This window comes from Oryctolagus cuniculus, chromosome 1 (assembly GCF_964237555.1).
Source record: "Oryctolagus cuniculus chromosome 1, mOryCun1.1, whole genome shotgun sequence".
Classification (NCBI taxonomy): Eukaryota; Metazoa; Chordata; class Mammalia; order Lagomorpha; family Leporidae; genus Oryctolagus; species Oryctolagus cuniculus.
In genome coordinates, this window is record NC_091432.1 from 78,062,348 (window position 1) to 78,083,905 (window position 21,558).

Here is a 21,558-nt window from a genome sequence, read left to right on the forward strand (position 1 = left end):
AGCTGTGACAGCTGTGGCCAAATGCCTCAGACTGAGGGCTGCTGTGGCCCAATGCCAGTTCTGGAAGCAGAAGGAAGACTGTCTGATAGTGAATTTTCCACTGGCCTTTTCAGGACAATGAGCAGACTCATCACTCAATGATGATGCTAACCAAGGCAGCTTGTCAAGCTTTCAATAAGCTTCTTCCTTGGATCAAAATAGTGGGATGATCATGCAAGTCAACCTTTCTTCTCCCACCCTGCAAAGCTGTTAGTTTACATCTATGATAATAAAAAAAAATAGGGCTGACAGATTTAGCAACAATAAAAAAATACAAATACAGGACACAGTTAAATTTGGACTTCAGATAAACAATGAAAGATGTTTAGGGTGACTCAAATGCAATATTTTAGAAAATGCATTGTATCTGGTAAACCCATAAAAATGAATATAACCATAACACTGTAGTATCAGTGGATCGCTATCATTAAGAATTGGGGGGATTGGATTAGATTGAATTTGTCCTGTAATTCTACTTCTAGGTTTATCCAACAGAATTGAAAAGATATATCCATAGAAACACCTAAACAAGAATGCTCCATCAGCTTTACTTATAACCGCCAAAAATCCTGACACAACAAAATGGTCATCAGTATTCTGATTGAACAATCTGCACTTCATATAACTTCAGAGGGGTCCCTAATTCTGCTTGTTTGAGCACTACACCTGAAGAACTACTATTTTAGAGAATCTGACAGACAATAGATTAGGTCAAAAGGAACAACAGAAGGAGATTCAAAGAAAACTCCCAAATCAGAGTCAAGATGACTGAAAGTCAGGAAGGGACTGGGAGAAAAGTGTCAGGATGATTAATTACAGACTTGCATCCAAAACACCAAAGCCAGTCACGTCCCTGACCCGCAGCCCCGCCACAGCTGCTGTAGACCCTGGCTTTAAATCCCAGAAGAATATCCTTTCAAGCAATATGCACTTGCTACTGGGGTGAGAGGGTGCTACAGGTGGAGGGCTGAGAGAGATTAATAGAAACTTCCAAAATGGACTCAGAAGAAGTAAAAATGTCTCTATATTATCTTTGCCAGGAGAAAGGCTCACATCAAGTAGACCCTTCCTTATTCTGGTGATGAATGGAGGAGGTGGGAGAGGGGAGGGCAGTCCACTCCATGCCAATGCTCCCTCCAGGTGCATCTCTAATTAAGGGCCCTTTCCACGTATGTGTGGACCACAGCCACCCTCTCCTTTAAGGGAGAGACCTGGTGGGAGAAATAACCCTATGAGGCTGCAGAGGGAGCTGTGCCAGATTCCTAAATCATAAAAATATGAACAGACAACCAGACATCAGAGGAGCATCAGACATCAGGACCAAGAAGGAGCAAGAACAAACTGACCAGAGAAAGCAGAGATAACTCAGGGAGAATTTGAAAGAGTTTACTAGGAGGTATTTGAGAGGCTGTCACATTCATAAAACAAAAATAGGAGCAATCATAGCCTAAGACTGCCAAAGAAATGTAATAGAAGCTAACCATGGCTGGGGACAGCTTTGCTCTTGTTTTCTTTGTAAATAATAACGGTAAGATGCAATAAAATATGCCCCAAACTGCAGAATAGAAAAAGATGTGACCCTGCCAGAGCAGAGCTGTGGGCTGGCAGGTGGTGCAGCCATGGGATACCTCAAATTGCTCATTAAATTGCAAGTGTATGAAATTCCAGATTTGGTGTGGGAAAGGCATTTTAGGGGTGGCATGTGTAATGTGTGAAAATCAAGTTGCGTAAAAGTTGACTATGGGAAAGTTAAGAACCATCTGTGTCCACATTCCACTTGGCTTTCCCCACAGCTTAGTAATAAAAACTTTTCAGCTTATACTCAGGGTCACCGTAAAAATAACTAAAGTGTATACACTCCCTCATCATTTAATAGTTTATAAAGCACTTTTACTAATTTATATATTGGAAGGTAGCTAATAACCTTACACTAACTTTGAAGGAACAGAAGCAGACAGTAATTTGTATCTAAGCTTCCAGGAAATGTAGAAACTGGCCGGAAACACAGCTTTGCAAATTATTTCCCAAAGGATGGCCTGCAGATTGTTGATCTCATAAGACATTTGTTCTCAATAGTGTGTGTCAGAATTGTCTGGGGGCTCATAAAAGGACATATACATACAACACACACAGACACTCACAAATTACTACTCCCCTCCCTCCCCAGAGTCTTTTTAAAAACTTACTTATTTTCATTTTTATGTAAAAGATGGAGAGAGAGAGAGGGAGAGAAAGGGAGGAGAGAGAGAGAGGGAGAGAGAGAGAGAAGGAGGGGATAGAGAGAGAGAAAGAAAGGGAGAGAGAGAATCTTACCACTGATTCACTCCCCAAATGCCTGCAGCAGCCAGGGATGACCAGGCCAAAGCCAGACCTCCCATATGGATGGCAGAGCCCCAATACTTGAGTCATCATCTGCTGGCCTCCCAGGGTGCACATCAGTAGGAAGCTGGATCAGATGTGGAGTAACTGGGGATAGAATCAGCACACCAATATGGGATACGAACATTCTAAGCTGTAACGTGACCACTGTAATACACGCCTTTCCTTCTTTTTAAAATTTATTTACTTGAGAGACAGAGAAACAGAGAAACGCCCAGACAGAGAGATAGGCAGTCAAACAGAGAGTTCTCATCTGTTGGTTCACTCTCCAAACGACTGCAAAAGTTGGGAGCTTGGCCAGGCTGAAGCCAAGAGCCAGGAACTCAATCCAAATCACCCACATGGGTGACAGGGATGCATGTAGTTGAGCAATCACCTGCTGCCTCCAAGGACGTGCAGTAGCAGAAAGCTGGAATTGAGAATGGAGCTATGGGGGCCAGTGCCGTGGCTCACTTGGTTAATCCTCTGCCTGCAGCACTGGCGTCCCATGTGGGCGCCGGGTTCTAGTTCCGGTTGCTCCTCTTCCAGTCCAGCTCTCTGCTGTGGCCCGGGAAGGCAGTGGAGGGATGGCCCAGGTGCTTGGGCCCCTGCACCCGCATGGGAGACCAGGAGAAGCACCTGGCTCCTGGCTTCAGATCGACGCAGCTCCGGCCATGGTGGTCATTTTGGGGGTGAACCAATGGAGGGAAGACCTTTCTCTCTCTCTCTCTCTCTCTCACTGAATATAACTCTACCTGCCAAAAAAAAAAAAAAAAAAAAAAAAAAAAAAGAGAGAGAGAGAGAGAGAGAGAGAGAATGGAGCTAGGATTCAAACCCAGGCACTCTGATATGGCACACAGCTGTCCCAACTGGTGTCTTAACCACTACACCAAGTGCCCATGCCCCTCCCCAGTTTCTGATTCATAAGGTACCTATGAATTTACATTTCTTGCTCTTTCTTTCTTTCTTTCTTTCTTTCTTTCTTTCTTTCTTTCTTTCTTTCTTTCTTTTTGAAGATTTGTTTATTTGAAAGGTGGAGTTACAGAGAGAGAGAGAAGGGAAGATATATTTACATATATATGGCGGGGGAGATAAAGAGAGAGATCTTCTATCTGCTGGTTCATGCTCCAAATGGCCAATGCTGGGCTAAGCTGAAGCCAGGAGCCAGGAGCCAGGAGCCAGGAGCTTCATCTGGGTTTGCCACATGGGTGCAGAGATCCAAGGATTTGGGCCATCTTCACTGCTTCCCCACCCACATTAGCAAGGAGCTGGATCAGAAGTAAGGCAGGGGCCGTGGCTGTGGTGCAGCGGGCAAAAACCTCCGCCTGCAGTGCCGGCATCCTATGTGGGTGCCAGTTCGAGTCCCAGCTGCTCCACTTCCGATCAAGCTCTCTTATATGGCCTGGGAAAGCAGTAGAAGATGGCCTAACTCCTTGGGCCCTTGCACTCGTGTGGGAGACCTGGAGGAAGCTCCTGGCTCCTGGCTTTGGATTGGTGCTACTCTGGCAGTTGTGGCCAACTGGGGAGTGAATCAGTGGATGGAAGAACTCTCTCTCTCTGCAACTCTGGCTTTCAAATAAATAAATAAATCTTAAAAAAAAAAAAAAAAAGAAGTTAGGCAGCCAGGACTAGAACCGGTGCCCATATGGGATGCTGGTATTGTAGGAGGCAGCTCAACACATTATGCCACAATACCAGCCCCTCAAATTTACATTTCTTTCTTTCTTTTTTTTTTTTTTGAAAAGGCTAATAGCATTTTTTAAAAATTTATTTGACAGGTAGAGTTATAGATAGTGAGAGAGACAGAGAGAAAGGTCTTCTTTCCATTGGTTCACTCCCCAAATGGCCGCTACGGCTGGCGCTGTGCCGATCTGAGGCCAGGAGCCAGGAGCTTCCTCTAGATCTCCCATGCGGGTGCAGGGGCCCAAGCACTGGGGTCATTCTCCACTGTCCTCCCAGGCCACAGCAGAGAGCTGGACTGGAAGAGGAGCAACAGGGACTAGAACCCGGCACCCATATGGGACGCCAGCACCGCAGGTGGAGGATTAACCAAGTGAGCCATGACACCGGCCCCAGGATTTTTTTTTTTTTTAAGATTTATTTATTTTATTTGAAAGTCAGAGTTACACACAGAGAGAAAGAGAGGGAGAGAGGGAGAGAGGGAGAGAGGGAGAGAGGGAGAGAGGGAGAGGGGGAGAGAGAGAGAGAGAGAGAGAGAGAGAGAGAGGTCTTCCATCCACTGGTTCATTCCTCAATTGGCTGCAAAGGCTGATTCGAAGCCAGGAGCCAGGAGTTTCTTCCAGATCTCCCACATGGGTACAGCGGCTCAAGCACTTGGACCATCTTCTACTGATTTCCCAGGCCATAGCAGAGAGCTGAACAGAAAGTGGAGCAGCTGGGTCTTGAACAGATGCCCATATGGGATGCTGGCACTGCAGGAGGTAGCTTAACCCACCAGGACACAGTGTTGGCCCTGCAAATTTACATTTCTAACAATTTCCTAGGTGCTGCTGCTGCTGGCAGCACCACTAGATGTAGGTCAGGAGGTAGCGAGCAAGAAGGAGCTGAGGTCGCCAGCCCATTGCAGCAGCCCACTTGTTCTGCAGCCCTGCCTGCACTACTCAGACCCACTACCCCTTTCCAGTTAATGGAAAAGTGCAGTTTGTACAAAACCACTGCTCAGAACCAGCACTGACTGAAAATAACTGACATGGATGCTGGCTGCATTCCTGCAATGAATTTAATGAGGTTTAGCTCATTATAATGTCATTACAGTAACATTACCATAGTAGACACCTCTACTCCTATTACATATTTGAGGCTATGACATCTATGAGATTTCCAAAATTAGGCAGTACTTAAGCCCCTCTTCAAACTCTGCCCCTTGTGAATATTGGATTAATCCCTACCCCAGACACCATTCTCTATGCTTCAGATCATATAAAGGGGAAGTCTCGAAACTTGCTGAGTGCTGCTCTCTTTTGAGTAAGTCCATACTACCTCTGGAGTGCACAGTTTTGCTTTGCATATAAATAACCCTTGCTTTTCTGCTTACCTTTACCAATTCTCATCCTTGAATTCTTTCTTGTATTGGGTATAAGAACCTGGATCCATCCATCCTACAATTGTCCCATTAGATGCTCTCTGAAAAAAAGGATTCCATGGTCAAATTGAGATGTATTTGTTGTGTAATAGAGTTCCAATGGCCTTTAGCTCTGTGAGGGAAAGTACAGGGAAAAATCAAAATAGTTACATTATAGCAAAAGAATTATGAATAATTTTTACTGAAAAATTTGTTTAAATGCCATGGGCATATATTTTAAACAAACATGGAGAGGGAATATATGAAGGAAGATATTTCACAAATGCATGGGAAATGGAATTAAGAGATCAGTTTAGGAGGCAAGCATTTGGCACAGTGGTTAAGATGCCACGTGGGCTGTCTGCATCCCATATTGGTGTGCCTGAGCTTGGGTCCAGCTCTGTTTCTGATTCCAGCTTTCTGCTTATGCATTCTCAGGTGATGGCTCAAGCGGTCTGGTTCCTGCCACCCACACTGGAGACCTGGACTGAGTTTACAGCTCCTGGCTTCAGCCTGGTCCAACCCTGGCTGTTGCCTGCATCTGGGGACTAAATAAGCAGATGAGGTCTCTCTCTTTCTCTCTCTCTCTTTTTCAAATAAATAAAAATAAAAATGTGGTGGTTGGCATTATTGTGCAGTGGGTTAAGCTGCTGACTGTGACACTAGAACCACATGTCAGAGCAGTGACTCAAGTTCAGGCTGTTCCATATCCAATACAGCTTCCTGCTAAGGAGCTTGGGGAAGCAGAAGTATTTGGGCCCCTGCCACCCACATGGCAGATAAAGATGGTATTCTGGGCACTGGCCTTGGCCTGGCCTATCCCCCATTGTTGAGGTAATTTGGGGAATGAACTAGTGAATGATCTCTCTCTTGTGTGTCCCTCCACCCTGACCTGTCACTTTGCCTTTCAAATACTTTCTTTAAGTAAAGTAAAAAAAAAAAAAAAAAAGAAAGGTAAGTTTATTTTGGTGCAAAAAATTTTTTGAAATTCACACATAGTTTTTTCACAGTATGAACTTCCACAAACTTTTTGAAGACCTCTCTTATTGTATACAGAAAAAAAAAAAACTAAAATAAAAGATAATGGGGGAAGCTTTTTAATGATCTGGGAAAATGTTTATAATGGGCAATATAATCTTAATCATAGGTATTGAAATATATCTTTTTCTGAGAAACTATCCCAGATTTTTTTTTATTACTGTTGGATTTTGAACGTATGCACAATTTTCATTTTCTTCCTTGTACTTTATATAGTTAGTATATATTATTTACATAGTCAAGAAAATAAATCTGCTACTTCTTTAAAAAACTAGGCATCTGCAGGGGTTCCAATCTTAAAAAGGAAAAAAAAATTCTATTTTTCAGCCCACGTTTAAAATTCCATCCCTTTTGTTTAAGCAAGCTCTTTGATAGAATTACACATTTTTTGTAACGTAATTTGTATAAAAGGTAATTTGGGGCTATTTACTAGTGCAAAAAGGGGATTATACCATTAAATCAACTAGTATCAAATTGCCACATTTCACTGCATATAGGGTATAATTAAGGCAAGTCTCAACTAGACTAATCTTTTCTTTTTTTTCCTGCTTCTTATAATCATCTAGTTTCATTTACTTCTCTACTGCTCTTAAGTATTTTGCCCAACTATATTTGAAAACTGCCCCAAAGTTACAGGTCAGCCTCTGATATTCATGTCTAATAAATGTTTTGCTTATTTTAGAAAAAGAATGGTAAACTTATGCATATTGTCGTATGTTGACTACAACTTGGGCTCATGACACAAGTTCACACTGTACAGGTTTGGGTATAGGGAAATTATCTCCCTTAGAGAAAGAACAAATCATAGTTCAAACATAAACTAAATTTAAAAAACCTTTCCCAGACAGAATTAATATAATTTATATTGTAATAGGTAGCTTAAATCAGACTTAGACTATTTGATCTCAAATGTTTCTTTCTTTCTTTTTTTTTTTTTTTTTTTTTTTTTTTTGACAGGCAGAGTGGACAGTGAGAGAGAGAGAGACAGAGAGAAAGGTCTTCCTTTGCCGTTGGTTCACCCTCCAATGGCCACCGCGGCCGGTGTGCTGCGGCCTGCGCACCACGCTGATCAGAAGCCAGGAGCCAGGTACTTATCCTGGTCTCCCATGGGGTGCAGGGCCCAAGCACTTGGGCCATCCTCCACTGCACTCCTGGGCCACAGCAGAGAGCTGGCCTGGAAGAGGGGCAACCGGGACAGAATCCGGCGCTCCGACCGGACTAGAACCCGGTGTGCCGGTGCCGCTAGGCGGAGGATTAGCCTAGTGAGCTGCGGCGCCAGCCTCAAATGTTTCTTGTATCTGTAATATGTTCATGAAAATACCCCTTGAAATTTTCAGTTAATTATATATATATAATATTTTATATATATATATATATAAATATGCTTTATACATGTTAAGTGCCTGATTTGGTTAGATCTACCAAAAGCTTTCTGCCATAAGTTTGCTATCTAAATTGGAAGAGCCAAAATTTGCACACATAAAACAAAGAGACAAATGAGAGAGTATAGGTGAGTGGTTCATGAAAATGAATTCCAGCAGAGGGTTCACTTCACAAATGGCCGCAATAGCCACTCTGGGCCATGCTGAAGCCAAGGAACCAGTAATTCCATCCTGGCCTCCCACATGGGTAGCAGGGGCTCAATTACGTGGCCATTACCCACTGCCTTCCCAGGCACATCAGTAGGAAGCTGGATCAAAAGCCAATCAGTGGGGCCAGTGCTGTGGCGCAGTGGGTTAAAGCCCTGACCTGAAGCGTTGGCATGCCATATGTGGGCACCGGTTCTAGTCCCAGCTGCTCCTCTTCTGATCCAGCTCTCTGCTGTGGCCTGGGAAAGCAGAAGATGGCCCAAGTCCTTGGGCCCCTGCACCCATGTGAGAGACCTGGAAGAAGCTCCTGGCTCCTGGCTCCTGGCTCCTGATGGGTGCAGGTCTGGCCATTGCGGCCATCTGGAGAGATGGAAGCAGATGGAAGACCTCTCTCTCTGTTTCTACCTCTCTCTGTAACTCTGTCTTTCAAATAAATAAAATAAATCTTAAAAAAAAAAGAATGCCAAGCAGCTCAGATTTGAACTGGCACTCTGATATAGGATGCCAGTGCCAAAGGCAGTGGCCTAACATGCTGTGCAACAATGCTGGGATCACCCACGCAATCATTTTTCTTTTAAAAGTCAGAAAAGAGAGAGAATAAGCGAGAGAGAGATAGGGAGCTTCTGTGCATTGGTTCACTCCACAAATGCCTGAAATGGCTGGGACTGGGCTGTACTGAAGCTGGGAGCCAGGAACTCTTAATGTAGGTCTCCCACATGGGTGGTAGAAACTCCAGTCACTTGCACCATCATTTGCTACCTCCCAAGGTCCACATTAGCAGAAAACTGGTGTCAAGAGCCGAAGCTGGGAATTGAACCCACGTATCCTGATGGCGGGACATAAGTTGTCTTAACTGTCAGGTGAAGCACCCATTCCTATTTCCCCATATTTTGAGACACAGGGGGAGAGAAAGAGCGAGAGAGCGAGCAATAGACACCTGCTTCTCAGAAACTCAGTGAATTGCTAGACTCTGAACTTTCTTAAACCTTTGTTCCTTGTTGCTTCCAATCCTTGTGCTTACTATTCTCTGGTCTCTCTTCCTTCTTCAGGGTTCTAGTGTCTTCTTTAGGGGGCTCCCACCCACAATCAGTCTGATTCTTTAATAGAGTGAGAGTGTGAGAGTACTAGGCAGGGAGAAGAGAAGCAAGGGAAATAGAATACCACCTACTGAGTGTCTTCTTTGAGCCATGGGTTGTGCCAGCCACCCTCCATGCTTCCCACCTTCATATTTGAAGTCTCTTGCAAGCAGCCATGAGGAGTCTTAGGAAACAGCTCAGGAAGGGAATGGAGAAGGCAAGCTTCTTTAATAGCTACGAGGGGAGGAGCCTGTGTCCAATTTGCTTGACTATCACCTGAAAGCTTTTCATTTTAGGCTTCTGCTAAACTAGGTCTTCTTTCAAGTTTTTCCATTTCCTGATCTTTCTGAAACATTGGGGATTTAATAGCGAAACTAGAGATGACTCTGAGAATACCAGAGGACATCTCTTTCTCTTTCTTCAAAGTTTATTATTATTATTATTTGAAAGGCAGTTACAGAGAGCAAGGGAGATACACACACACACACACACACACACAGATCTCCCATCTACTGGTTCACTCCCCCAAATAACTGGAACAACTGGGTCTGGGCTAGGTGGAATCTAGGAGCCAGGAACTCCATTGGGTCTCTCAAGGACCTAGGACATCCACCCTGCTTTCCCAGGTACATTAGCAGACAGCAAAGCATCTGGGACTTGAACCAACACTCTGATATGGCACACCTGAGTTGCAAGTGGCACCTTAATCCACTGTGTTTTGATGATGGTCCCAGTGGACTTATTCTTAAAAGGAGTTTATGTGGGCCTGGCACTGTGGCATAGTGGGCTAAGCCTCTGCCTGCGGTGCCAGCACCCCATATGGGCTCTGGTTTGAGTCCTGGCTGCTCCTCTTCCAATGCAGCTCCCTGCTATGGCCTGGGAAAGCAGTGGAAAATGGGCCAAATCCTTGGGCACCTGCACCTGCGTGGTAGACCAGGAAGAAGCTCCTGGCTCCTGGTTTTGGATCAGCGCAACTCCAGCCATTGTGACCATTTGTTGGGGGGGGGGGGGTGAACCAGCAGATGGAAGACCTTTCTCTCTGTCTCTCCCTCTCTCTGTCTGTAACTCTACCTCTCAAATAAATAAAATCTTTAAAAAAGCAGCTTATGGGGCCAGCACTGTGGTGTAGTGGGTTAAGCTGCCACCTTAGTACTGGTATCCCATATGGGCACTAGTTCACTTCCTGGCTGCTCTACTTCTGATCCAGCTCCCTGCTTAATGTGCCTGGGAAAGCAGTGGAGGATGGCCCAAGTGCTTGGGTCCCTGCACCCATGTGGGAGACAGGAAGAAGCTCCTGACTTTGGCCTGGCCCAGTCTTGGTCATTGTGGCCATGTGGGGAGTGAATCAGCAGGTGGAAGATCTCTGTTTCTCCCTCTCTCTGTAACTGTCTTTCAAAAAAAGAATCTTAAAAAAAGCAGCTTGTGCAAAATTGTTAATATTTCTCACGAAGGGAATAATATCAAATTTCTGGGAAATGAAATGTGATGAGAACCGTCGAGTATCTGCTATATGCCACAAAATTTGTACACAAATCTCATCTAATATGCATGACATATTGAAATTACTTAGGAATATAGACCTGGCTGAACAATGCAGAAAAACTGACTACAGTGCATAAAAAATGATGTATTTAGTAGTCCACTAGATGGAGCTGACATGGGTACAGCTTCTCAGTGATAAAATCAAGAAACTAGTCTCTAACTCCATCCCTATCCTTAGCAAGTTAACATTTAATCTGATGTTTGTCATCTCATGATTTCAAGATGGCTGGATCAGCCTCAGATATCACATCCACATTCCTTAACTAAGAGAGAAGGTCAGGGCCAGCACATTAGCAAAAACTTTCCCAGAAATTCCCTCCTGAGCCTTCTCCACGACTGGGCCATGCAGATACCCATTTTTGCAAAGGAGGCAGAGAAACTAGAGAAGAGGATTGCTGTGGATGCCTTAGACTTGGGGTGGGAAAACAACAACCAGATCTGGACCACTGCCTGTTGTTATCAAGTGTTATTGCAACATAGCCACGCTCATTTATTTACATATTTTCTGTGGCTGTTTTCATCACACTACAGCTGCAGAGCTGTGACAGAGACTGAATGGTCTGCAAAGTTTAAAATATTTATTGCCTGACTCATTAGAGAAAAGGTTGCCCATCTCTACCTTAGAGCATGGATGAGATGTCCTCCCCTAAACAAAACCAGGAGAGTTCTGAGAGTAAACCAATGGGACACTTCACAGATTTGGCCACTAACATTGCCTGTAACACACAGGTGTTGTTAGCTGTTTCAGATGGGGAAACCGAGGCTGAAAAAGGTGAAGTAATATGACCATTGTCGCAAGTGGAATAAGTGCTATCTTAGGTTCAAACTCAGGGCTCTCTGCCTTGGTGTCCTCTAGACCTTATTCTATTCTTGTGGGCTTTTTTGTTGTTGAAGGACCTGCAAGACACTTACTAATTAGTCCACTCAGCTCTTAAATGAACTGAACAAGAGGACAGAGAGCAAATGAATCCATCTAAATAGGTTTATAAAACAATTAAGCACGTTTAAAATTGCGTTTCAATGTCCATTGCATATCATGTTCTTACTCCTACATGTATGCACAGGCTGTTAGATCCTGAGCTACTTTAGGATAGGCTGTTTTTTCATCTTTTTCTCCAGGTTTGTTCTATTCCCACTGCACTACTGTCACCTACCAAGTAAATATATGCCATTCAGATATGCACATATCAGCTTCCCAACAAGGCTGCAAATTACATCTGTGGCACCCACTCTGTACTCAACATATGCATAGCGACTGCATGACATTCCCAGTGCATGACATTCCAGCTGGCCCCTTGGAACTGAAACTGACTGCAGCTGTGGTGTTTCAGGGCAACACCACTGGTCAGGCATCTTTGGCCCGGCTGCCCAGTCTCACCTCTGTGATGGCAGCAACGCCTGTATGGGTCTTAGGCCTCAACCTTGGGCTGCCTCTGTACCTTCACTTCCTCTGCGACCTTGACATAGCAGCACAGGGGTAAGAAGGCCAAGAACAGCCTACTCTGAGCCAAAGGAAATGGTCAGGCTTTGAGCGGAGGAAGAAAAAAACTCTAGAAAAGCTATTTTTCTTCCTTTTCCTCTCACCTTTCTCAAAGTAACTCAATGTAGGGAGGGCTGCAGGAAACCACTTCTTCTCTGCCTGTTTTTCTAACTTCTCTTTAAGATGTATGTGCTTGAAAGGCAGAGTGACAGAGAGGGAGGGAGAGAGGGAAGAAGAGAGAAAGAGAGAAGAAGAGAGAAAATCTTTCATCTGCTGGTTCACTCCCTGGCTATATAAATAGCCAGGGTGGATGGAAGCCAAGGGTCAGGAATCCCAACCTAGTCTCCCACATGGGTGGCAGGGGCTCAATCACTTGGGCCATAATATGTTGCTTACCATGCACATTAGCAGGAAGCTGGATTAGAAGCAGAGTAACCGGTTCTTCAACCAGCGCTTTAATATGGGATGCAGGCATCCCAAATGGTGGCTTAACCCACTACGGCACAACACTTGCTCCCATTCCAAACTTCTGAAGCTTCTTCAAATGTTCTCTCTGGCCTGCAGGGCTTAGCAATTTCCTCCATCTGAACACTACCCCTTCTCTCCCACCTGCCTTCACACCACAGGCAAGGTAAGTAACTTGTAGGTTTTTGCTTTAGAGTCCACTTCCTCCAGAACGCTTAGGCGGCTCTGATGTCACAGCCTTAGCAGCCTGGCCATTGGGCCTAACGGTCTGGCTGCCTTTTGTCCCTTTGTGTGATTCCATTAGCAAAGCCTGTTAGGGACACAGCCTGCTAGTCCCAGGAGCTCAATAAATAATTGGCAAATGAAATCCAGAAGGTCCTTAACCCTGCCTGGGATTTCCTACTCACATGGGGTCCCTACTCCCTGGAGGGTTTTCTGTGCTCCTCTTACTTGGGAAACTTCCCCAGAACAACTGTCTCTGTTTGGAGATCTTATCTGCGCTCACCACAGGGTGTCCTTTTCCTCTATCTCTCCAGCCAGGCATTCCTCGGCCACCTCTGCTCTCTAAGTGGAGCAGCCTATCACCCTGGAGAGAGAAAAGCTGCAGGATAACCTCACCATCTTTCAGGGCCACTGACCAGAGGAAACAAAAACTGGGCTGATTAGGCTCTCCTGATGCAAACTAGCCAGTGGCTCCGTAGGAGCCTTCAGTGTTTAAAATTCCTTATCTGGCATTACTGGCAAATCAGCAAACCCACAGGTCAAATGGGGCTTATCTTCAGAGCTGGCTCTTCAAAGAGCTAGACCCGCACTGCTTCCCCTGTGCTGTGGCAGTGAGAGCCGGGAAGAATTTAGGATCAGCCAATTTAACACACACCCATTAACGTGGTTTTTGTTTAGGCAAAGTTTATTTTGTGTTTTCCCATGAAAGTATTAAGTGCTCATTATAGAATATTTGGCAAGAAACAAAAGGTGGAAAGAAAATATTCCTGAACAATTTAGTATATTTGATACATTTCTCCTTAGTCTTTTAGTAACATTTCTCCTTAGTCTTTTAGTATGTTGTTTCTTATGTAGTTGTGTTAAAATGCATCTGGTAATAAATATAAATGGTGTCCTGGTTTTTATAAATTTAAAAATCTAACAGGAATATTTCCTCCAATGTAGACTTTATTGAGTAAGCATTTAATTAATTACTTTATTATTTTTAAATTGATGCATACAAATTATACATATTCATGGGGTATAATGTGATGTTTCTATATATTTATACATCATGTAAGTTCAAATCAGGGTAAACATGACTATTTCCACACACATTTATCACTTCTTTTTGATGAAAACAGCCAAAATCCTTCTATTTTTTTTTAAGATTTACTTTTATTTATTTGAAAGGCAAAGTTACAGAGAGAGAGAGATCTTCCATTCAATAGTTCATATCCCAAATGGCTAACAGCAGGGGGTGGGCCACACTGAAGCCAGGAGCCAGGAGCTTCTCTAGGTCTCCCACATGGGTCCAGGGGTCCAGGACTTCCATCATCTTCTGCTGCTTTCACAGGCACATTAGCAGGGGGCGGGACTGGAAGTGGAGTAGGCAGGTCTCAAACAGATGTTCATATGCTTCATATGCGATGTTTGGTTTGCAGGCAGGGACTCAGCCTGCTAAGCCACAATGCTGGCCCTCCTCTTCTACTTTTTTAAAAAATACAGAACGTATTATCATTATCTATATTCACTCTACTATGCAATAGAACACTAGAATGTATTTCTCTTAAACATAATTTTAATGGCTTAATGATTTTTATATAGTAATTAATAGTTTCTGTAACTATTTTTTCATTGTTATGTATTTGTAAGGTTTCCAATACTTTTCAAGTGAATTATTATGGATATTTTTGAATATAACATATTTTCTAAAATTTCACTAGGCTAGATTTTCAGGAGAGATAAAATGATATACATATGTAGGTCAGATGCAAAGAGACTCAGAAAACTTATGTTTCTACCAGCAATGGTTGAGAATGTCTGTTTATTACATACTAGCCAAGACTGGGTAGTTTCCTTCAGCATTTTATACTTTTCTTATTTGATAAGAAAAAAATTCGCAGGTTTCATCTGCATTTCTTTCATTTTTAATGAAGTTAAATATTTTTTTCTCAAGTAAGTAAAAAAGTAAATTTTTCTTTTGTGGGCATAATCTATTCATGTTCTTTTTCTATCTTCCCATCTGTCCCTTTAACATTTTCCTTGCTAATTTTCATGTCAACTAATTTTCATCTTCTATATTGGCTTGCTTTAAACACTTCCAATTTGTTTTTCACTTGATGTTGGCTTAACAGGTAAACAAAATAAAATATTTTTGTACTTGAATGTATTGTTTTATTATTTATTTTATTATTGTGTATCTTCTGTGTCTTAAAATTCAATGATCTCCCTCTTAGAGATTTGATAACCATTCTTTCTTTTACACTGATTGTATCTGCTTGTTTGACTGATGAAAATAGTGATGATGAATCCAAAATCTAGAGTCAAACTACCTGAATTCCAAAACCAGCTCTACCTCCCAACAACTTTGTAAAGTGGGGGCAGTTTTCTTAAACTCCTAGGTGCTCTCATTATTTTGCATCTGCAAGATGGAAACACTGTTTTATACTCACCTCCAATGATTAGTTTGAAGATTAATTAATATATGTAAAACATTTACAACTATTCTTAGAAACTTATGATTCCACATTAGTATTAGCTACCAATATTTAATTATGGTGGATTTATATTGTTTCAAAATCTAATAAAGTTCTATTTTCCAAAATTGCTTATAAAATTTTGGATTGTTCCATTTATTTGTTTCTTAAGATAAAATGTCATCTTAAGATGACATTTTAGTCATGCTCCTAAAAAGATTTCCAGTGAGAATTTTCTTGGCCTTCCCATCTTTTTTTGTGCTGAGTTTATAGGCTGCGTGGCATGGTAAGAGTCAGTTGCACAGTGATCAAGAGTAACAATTACAGCATTCAAACAATTCCAACTTACTTCTTTCTAGCTGACAAAACTTTGTCGTTATTACTTACAATTCAGTTTCCTTATCACTAAAAAAAAAAAAATAGGAGTTGTAATAAGAGTGTCTACAACATCCCAAATGTTCATCAAATGATGAATGGATAAAGAAAATGTGATATAGTCACACATGGAATATTGTTCAGTCATAAAGAAAGAATTATTATATATGCTACAATATGGATAAGTGTTGAAAACATATGTTAAGTGAAAGAAATCAGCAGCAAAGACCACATATTTTATTCTGTTTATATAAAATATACAGAGCTAACAAATCTATGGAGATAGAAAGTAGATTACTGGTTACTTAGGGCTTGGGAAGACAGGGAGAGTGAGTGAGGGATAATAACTAAAGAATTTGGAATTTCTAGGTCTATATAGTTTAAACTGATTGATGGTGCTAAAACAGTGTGCCTGCATTCTTGTTGCAAGGGAAACTGGGTGTGTGAGTTTTATTATTATTTTGGAAAACTTTCCACTTAAGTATGGAATGTTCTCATATTAATATAGAAAAGCTATTAAAAATTAGTGGGCAGCCAGGATATTATCAGATGACTACTGCAAGGGCAAGGCATAGACTCCAAGGAAACCTAAAGCCTTAGAGGTAAACAAAGGAAGAGGATCAAGAGAAAAATTAAGAGATGAAAGGGCAGTATTGATGGAAAGAAAACCTGACAGTGAAAAAAAAAGTTAGAAAATGGATTAGAGAATTTCAAGACGAAGTGACCAAGATAACTGGTATTATCATAAGTCAAATCATATAAAGGCTGAGAATTATCCACTGACTTTAGCCATAGGAGATCATTCAAGTCTTTAGTATGAGGAGGAACTCCAACTTCATGGGCTTCAAAGGAAATGGGAGATGCTGGCATAAAGACATGCACAGTCTCAAGACGTGGAGATCTAGTTCTAATATGGAGGTGTTGCAGTAAACATCTTCACCTTTAGACCTTGTAAAGTCTCAAGAGGTAGCGACTATTATTACTCCCATTTTACAGATGAGCCAACAAGCTTTGATAACCAAGATTATGTAAGGTAGAGGTCTGGGTCTTACTTAACCTCAGAGCCAGAAAGAATTCTTAAGCTTTAGCTCTCACTGCCAAGATTTTCAAAACTTGTATGTGAGAGAGAGAGAGGGAGAGGGAGAGGGAGAGAGAGAGAGAGAGAGAGAGAGAGAGAGAGAGAACACACGAGAGCTTTCATCCACTGGTTTACTCCCCAGCTCTCCCCAACAGGTAGCAGGAACTCAATTACTTGAGCCATCACTGCTACCTCCCATGGTATGCATTGGAAAAAAGCTGAAATCAGGAGTTGGGGCCAGGAAACAAATCCAAACACTCTGATATGGGAGTCAGTCATTTTCATCACTAGGCCAAATGCTCACTCCTGCCAATATATTATAGTAGCTTTGTGTTTTTAGGGAAATCTCCAGAATCAGAAAGTTTCAGAATGGGAAGGGATTTGAATTCTTTTCTTCTTGGTTGTACTTCCATAGTTACTTCTTAGATCCTTAGAGCTGGAATATTTCTCTATCCTGTCTTCTCATTATACTGTTTATTGCTCTATTATATGCCATTTTGAATTTATTTCTCCCTCTCTCATTTTTTACTTCCCCTGAAAAATCACCCATTCTCTCAACCTTGGGCCATTTGCTTTGACAGTGCTAACTTGACCTTTGTCTCCAGAGCTGGGAAGTCAGTCAGTCTTGACTACTTAGATCATGGCATCCCTTGGGCCACTGTGATACATTTAGGGATAAGCTTGCACTACACCCAGGCTACTGCAAATCACATCCAAGGCTTACATCATGATATTGTGGAAGAAAAGTCCTATTTTCTGTTAGGCTGGAATCTGAGAGGACACAGGCATGGAGTTATATGTAATAAGCCACCTTTTTGCCGCAAAGAATCTGAGAGTGAAGCCTACACATAGGAGAGATTGAGTCCCAATAATATCATTTGAGCCTTTAGAATAAACCTCATTTAAAGACAGCCCTTCTGTATTTTTCATTGTATGAATGAATAATTCTTTTGCTTGGTTATTTAAGCCAGTTTGAATGGGATTTTCTCTTACTTGATACTAAGAGAAATTTAACGCATGGTTTATCACTGCCTTGAAGTGCTTTATTCCAATTTCTCTTATGCTCCATTCTTACCAATTTCCAAGATGGTGTGCTTAAATAAAAGAAAAGATTATTTATTTATTTGAAAGGCAGAGTGACAGAGAAGGAAAAAGAGAGAGGGAAAGATCTGCAGTTTTACTTGCCGCAACAGCTAGGGCTGGTCCAGGCCAAAACCTGGAGCCTGGAACTCCACCTTGGTCTCCCACATGGGTGGCAGGTGCTCAAGTACTTGGGCCATCATTTACTGCCTTCTCAGTTGCATTAGCGGTAGTGACAGACCAGAACTGGCACTCTGATTAGTCGCTACTACAGCAGTGCCACGCTATCCTCCAGGATAGTATCTTGTTTATAACAAATGCTCAGAAAGTGCCTGATGGATTCAAAAGACATGGTGTAAGCTGATTCCACAACATTCCCTAAAATTTGCTTTACAGAAGCTTCTTTTGTCTCATAATCACAAAAGTAATCTGCAGAAGACGTTCCAAATATTTGATCTTTCTGTTTGTTTGCATCCATGTTAAACTGGAACTAAGTGTAAATACGTACTTGGAATGTTCATTGCACGCTCCAACAAAACATGCTGGAAAATGCAGAGTGGATTGATATATCAAGTGGCTCAATAAAATGGAATGTTTACCATCTATCCTTTGTAAAAGAAAAAAAAACAGTTTTTCTTTGGCACTTGATTCCTTTCACACAAAACTCCATTTTCTCAAATAAAAAAGAAGGCAGAGAAGGAGACTTTTTTGGTTTATTGCTGTGAAAACTTGGGAGGAATTCTGCACCAATATGGCCATGAGCTGTTGCTGTTGTGCACCGTTTAGGAACATTGCTCTTTCTGGCGAGGCTCATTAAACCACAATTTGCAGACAGAAAGAAAGTCTTTCAGAACACATTGAGGTACAATGTTAAATGATGTATTATAGCTATGGACAGCTGAACATTCTTGATTTTCTTGTGTTAGTAACCACTAAGATGGTTCTTTCCCATTAAAATATGTAGGGAGAATCTTCTACCATGTCCTTATAACAAAAAAGCAAGCAAGCAAGCAAACAACATTGATGGAAGTAGAATGAATTGACTATATTAATATTCCAGCTCATTATAATTAGAATTGTAGCCAATCCTTAGTACTTACCATGTGCCAGGCACTGTCTAAAACATTTTGCACCTTTAGGTAACAACCATTATCATCTCCAATTAACAGATATGGAAGTGAGGTACAGCATCATTACTTAATTTGCTCAAGATCATACAGGTTGCAGTAGAAGAGCTAGGATTTTTACCAAGTAGTCTTGCTCTAGAGCTTTCATTCTTAAGCATATGGTTTACTATTTCTTGGGATATTTTCACAGACAAGTTGTCAAGCTTCTGGGATGGTAGGATTAAGGTCTTTTGGGAAGGTCACCTTGCAACATCTATTAAATTTTAAATTATATATACTTTTGGCTTAATCTAGGAAATCCTTAATCTAGGAAATCCTTCTTTTATGAAATCCTTCATGTGCTATTATTTCCATATAATATTATTTATTTATGATAAACAATATTCCATTTATGTATAATTAATTTATAAGTAATTAATTTAAATTATAATTAATTATAATAAATATTATTTCCATGTAAATGGAAATAATAGCACATGAAGGATTTCATATAAGAATGTTTACTGCATGAGGTGCTGGCTGTGGCTCACTAGGTTAATCCTCTGCCTGCGGTGCTGGCATCCCATATGAGCACCAGATTCTAGTCCTGGTTGCTCCTCTTCCAGTGCAGCTCTCTGCTGTGGCCTGGGAAAGCAGTAGAAGATGGCCCAAGTGCTTGGGCCCCTGCATCCGCGTGGGAGACCCAAAAGAAGCTCCTGGCTCCTTGCTTCGGATTGGAGCAGCTCCCACTGTTGTGGCCATTTGGGGAGTGAAACAACGGAAGGAAGACCTCTCTCTCTCTCACTGTCTGTAACTCTACCTGTCAAAGAAATAAATAAATAAAAAGTCTTTAAAAAAAAAAAAAGAATGTTTACTGCAACATTGCTGGTAGGAATTAGAAAGTCCTGATTGTATGTTAATAAAAAAAAAATGCTGAATTAAAAGTGACACACTATTTGTCAGGTATATTTGGAATAAATTAGATCAAGATTTATTGACCTGGGGGCTGGCGCCATGGCACAGTAGATTAATCCTCCGCCTGTGGCACCAGCATCCCATATGGGCGCCGGTTCCAGTCCCAGCTGCTCCTGTTCCAACCCAGCTCTCTGCTTTGGCCCAGGAAAACAGTACAGGATGGCCCAGATGCTTGGCCCCTGCACTTGCATGGTAAACCAGGAGGAAGCACCTGGCTCCTAGCCTTGGTGCAGCTCTGGCTGTTGCAGCCACTTGGGGAGTGAACCAGTGGAAGGAAGACCTTTGTCTCTGTCTCTCTTCTCTCACTGTCTGTAACTCTACCTCTCAAATAACTAAATAAAATCTTAAAACAGGGGCCAGTGCTGTGGTGTAGCGGGTAAAGCTGCCACCTGCAGTGCCGGCATCCCATATAGACGCCGGTTCAAGTCCCGGCTGCTCCACTTCCGATCCAGCTCTGTGCTATAGCCTGGGAAAGCAGTAGAAGATGGCCCAAGTCCTTAGGGCCCTGCACCTGCGTGGGAGACCTAGAAGAAGCTTCTGGCACCTGGCTTCGGATTGGCGCAACCCCGGCTTTTGCAGCCAATTGGAGAGTGAACCAGCAGATGGACGACCTCTCTCTCTCTGCTTCTCCTTCTCTCTGTGTAACTCTGACTTTCAAATAAAAAAAAAATCTTAAAACAAAAAAGATTTATTGACTTGGAGGTATAACAGATATAACCATGGTATATCATTAAATAAGGAGAATAAATAGCAGAGAACTACATGAAGTGATCCATTTTCATCAAATAATAAGCAAAGATATGCATTTCAAAAGATTATAGAAAAAGAACTAAAAGATAAATTTAATTTGGTATAAATATTTTAAATTCATGCATGGTTTTTTATAATATGCATTTTCTAGAAATGTTTTGAAGGTTCTATGAAGTGTGATGAAGCTTGTATGTGGTTTTATGAGAACTGAATGGAATTAGAATGTATTAAGCTGTTAGTATTTGTAGGTGGTGGGATGAAGTGGGTACAAGGAAAATTAAGAAAACAGTAACTAAAACAACATGGAAAAAGGGTCATGGCATAATCTAATGTAAACATGTCAAATATAAAACTCCATAGTATTACTGCAAATATGTAATAGTTTATGAAAAGGCTAAGTATTAAAACAAACATTAAATTGATTAAATAAAATTGTGCAAAAAACCTTTTTCTTGGATGTTGATTATTTGTTTAATATAGATTTCTATAACAGAGGACCGTTACTGGGGGGAAAAAGAATTATAAACCTTTGTTAAAAGATTTATTTATTTATTTGAAAGGCACAGAGGCAGAAAGAGAGAGAGAGGTGTTCTACCCACTGGCTCACTCCCAAGATGGCTACAATGCCCGCAGCTGAGCTGATCCAAAGCCAGGAGGCAGGAGCTTCTTCCAGGTCTCCCACACGGGTGCAGAGGCCCAAGCGTTGGAGCCATCTTCTACTGCTTTCCCAGGCCATAGCAGAGAGCTAGATCAGAAGAGGAGCAGCTAGGACTTGAACCAGTGCCCATATGTGATGCTGGCACTGCAGGCAGTGGCTTTACCCTCTGCACTGGCCCCTGAGAAT

At 41.9% G+C, this 21,558-nt stretch overlaps 1 long non-coding RNA gene across 8 annotated transcripts in view; it reads right to left on the reverse strand.

The window, feature by feature from the left end:
• LOC103349764 (uncharacterized) overlaps positions 1–21,558 on the reverse strand; it is a 75,268-nt gene that overhangs the window by 10,883 nt on the left and 42,827 nt on the right. For 2 of the 8 annotated variants that reach the window (XR_007910088.2, XR_007910097.2), the window contains one exon: positions 14,030–14,248. This is a non-coding gene — a long non-coding RNA (uncharacterized lncRNA). Of the gene's footprint in view, positions 1–2,352; positions 2,506–5,452; positions 5,542–14,029; positions 14,362–21,558 lie in introns of those variants that run through there. The other 6 variants (XR_007910079.2, XR_007910093.2, XR_007910091.2 and 3 more) reach the window with 4 other exon arrangements.